Raw genomic sequence first — 3484 nt, 5'->3', positions numbered from 1 at the left:
GTGTGTGTGTGTGTGTGTGTGTGTGTGTGTGTGTGTGTGTGTGTGTGTGTTTAGGAGGGCCACAGCACACATGTTCATCAAAAAACAACTTACAGACGTTTTGTTATCTCCATCCACAATATGGTTTCTAGGAATTGAACTCTGGTCATTATGCTTGACAAAAGCCTTCTTTTTGGTTTTGATTTTTTGAGACAGGGTATCTCTGTGTAGCCTTGGCTGTCCTGGATTCACTCTGTAGACCAGGCTGGCCTTGAACTCAGAGATATCCCTGCCCCTGCCTCCCTGAGTGCTGAGATTACAGGCATGTGCCCCCACATCTGGCTGACAACAGCCATCTGACTGGCTCCAGACTCCTTTTTGAGAGAGAGGGAGAGAGACAGATCTGTCTCACTTAGGTTGTCCAGGCTGGCCTTGAACAAATTCAGCCTCCTAGGAAGCAGTGATCACCAGCCTATACCACCAGACCTGGTTTGGGGACACCTTTTGTGTTGTGTGCTGTGTACACAAGGTTAGTTTTCCAGAACACAGAGTCTAAGAGCATATCTGTGTCTGGGGAGGTAGCTCACTGGCATAGAGTACTTTCTGTGCTAGCTTGAGGACTTCAGTGTGAATTCCAGCATCCATGCCAAAAGCTTGATGTCGCCTGGTGCACACATATAACCCGCTGCTGTGTGGGCAGAAATAGTGTTGCTAGGGTTTGGCAGCTGTGAGTCTAGTTCCAGGATCCATGAAAGACCTTGTCTCTACACCTGTTTCATTCCCTGTTGAGGATCATGGGCTGTGTTAAGACATAGCTCAATTTCTGAATAACTTCTGCTGTGTGGGATTTCACTTCTTCACAATTACCTGGAATTTCTATGATGTCTGGTAGGCCGCTCAGAGGTAACAGCTGCCTTGTAAAATTGCCCCTGGACCCTCACACTGGATCTCTAGTCTTCTGAGAGCCACAGCCTGGAACGTGCTCCATAGGGATCCGTCCCTAGTGTGAGAACAAGGATGAACAGTATGTTTGGATGGATATGAACTCGTGTGAAGGTAGCTGGCTGTGGTGGCCCACACCTGTAATCCAAACAAGACTGACTCATTCCCAGAAATCCAAACTAAAAGTCAGTGTGTTGTATGCCTGTCAATCCCGCACTCTGGAGGTTAAAGACAGTGCTGGCTACATACTGAGTTGGAGGCTAGCCTGAGACCCTGCTTCAAAAACAAACAAAAGACATGACCTAACAGTATTTCCTCACAGAGCCCTCAAGACCTGTCTTACTTGGAGCCTGGCCCCTCCACAGAACTTCAGCTCCTCGAGACCAACTGGTATCTCCTTATTTTGGCAATGTATTGTTTTGCTTCTGCAATCTCTTAGGTCAGTCATCCCACAGATAACTGCCACGCTCATTTCCTTAGTTCTTTATAGTGTCTGCTCACTTGTTATCAGAAAAGCTACCCTACCACCCACCCTATGAAAAATGGCAACTCCTCCACCCCTGTGCTCTGTGCTTCCTATTTTCTTTCACTGCTTTGCTTTTTTGTTGTTGTTGTTGTTGTTTTGTTTTGAGATAGTGTCTCCATGTAGCTCTGCCCAGCCTGGAACTTGCTGTGTAGATCAGGCTAACCTTGATTCACAGAGATCTGCTTGCCCCTGCCTCCCATGTGCCTCTGTTCCTTCCTTCCTTCTTTTTTTTTTTCTTTCTTTCTTTTTTTTTTTTTTTTTTTTTGGGACAGGGTTTTTCTGTGTACCCTTGGCTGTCCTGGAGCTCACTGTAGACCAGGCTGGGCTTGAACTCACAGAGATCCATCTACCTCTGCCTCCCAAGCTGTTTTTGTTGTTGTTTTTGATACAGGGTTTCTCTGGGTAGCTCTGGCTGTACTAGAATTTGCTCTGTAGACCAGGCTGGCCTCAAACTCAGAGATCTGTCTGTCTTTGTCTCCCAAATCCTGGGAGTAAAGGTGTCTACCACCACTGCCCAGGGGCCTTTGTTTTTGTTTTTTGACTCCAAGACTTTCAAAGAAAAACAAATACTATTGTAAACCTTTTTAAAAATATATTTATTTTTATTTATGTGTTATGTATATGTCATGTGTGTGCAGGTTCCCTGGGAGGCATGAAGAAGGTGATATGTCCCTTGGAGTTGGAGTTACAGGTGTTCCCCAAGTACCTTGACACAAATTAATGGAACTTGTGTTCTCTGGCAAGCAGGAAACAGTTCTTAAATCCTAAAACAATACAGGGAGGAGGTAGCGCATACCTTCGATCCCAGCACTTGGAAGACAGAGGCAGGCAGATCTCTGAGTTGGGGGCCAGCCTGATCTACAGAGTGAGCCCAGGACAGCCAGGACAATTTAGTGACACCCTGTTTCAAAAACAAACCAAAGTAATGAATAAATTAGTTTAAACATTTTTATTTTAGCATAGTGTGGTGGCACATGCTTTTAATCCCAGAACTTGGGAGGCAGCAGAGGCAGGTGGATCTCTCTCTCTCTCTTTCTCCCTCTCTCTCTGGTTTTTCAAGACAGGGATTCTCTGTATAGGCCTGGCTGTCCTGGACTCATCATGTAGACCATGCTGGCCCCACATTCACAGGGATCTGCCTGCCTTTGCCTCCCCGAGTGCTGGGATTACAGGCTTGCACCTCTGTGCCCGACACAGTGGATCTCTTGTGAATTTGAGGCCAGCCTGGTCTACATAAGAAGTTTGTGAGTGTTTTGCTTGCATGTATGTAGATACACCACATACCACACACATACACCAGATCTCCTGGATTTAGAGTTCCAGATGGTTGTGAGCCACTGTGTGGTGCTGGGAATCTCTATTTTTGTTTTGTTTTTTTTCCAAGACAGGGATTTTTAGATATCCCTGGCTGCCCTAGAACTAAACTCTCAAGCTGGCCTCAAACTCACAGATTTAAGGATATAGTGGTGTGCTAACACACCTGGAAAATTTTATTTTATTTGTAATTGTGTGTTCATGTGTGTGGATACATGTGGAGACTAGGTTCTCTCCGGTCCTTGTAGGTTTTAGAGAGAATCTCATGTAGGCAAGACTGGCTTTGTAGTTCTGCCTCTACTTCCTAAGTCCTGATATGACAGGCCTGGCTGTCATTCCACGGCTTGTTAGATTTCTGTTCTGTGTAGAAGTTAGCCTATAGGACCACTGAATTTGTTGCCATTATTATTATTATTATTATTATTATTATTATTATTATTCTGCCTAGATTTACTGTAATGACCTTCTAATTCCTGACCTCTCTTTTCCCACAGTGCACTGGGACTTACTATACTATTAATCTTTTAATAGTATTTGTGGCAAAGCAATGAGGTCCTTACGTCTTTGCTTAATTCTCCAGGCTCATGTGGTGCCACACTCTTCATTAAGAGCCCGCCACAGCAACCATCAGTCCTCACCAGCGCCAGCCTCTTCCTCATTTTGGGTCTTGGCACACATTGTCCTCTTGCTAGCTTCCTTCCTCCTCTGGCCAATACCTCATGG

Source organism: Psammomys obesus, unplaced genomic scaffold, assembly GCF_907164565.1.
Source record: "Psammomys obesus unplaced genomic scaffold, mPsaObe1.curated_primary_1811, whole genome shotgun sequence".
Lineage (NCBI taxonomy): Eukaryota > Metazoa > Chordata > Mammalia > Rodentia > Muridae > Psammomys > Psammomys obesus.
Note: the sequence above shows the minus strand (reverse complement) of the source record.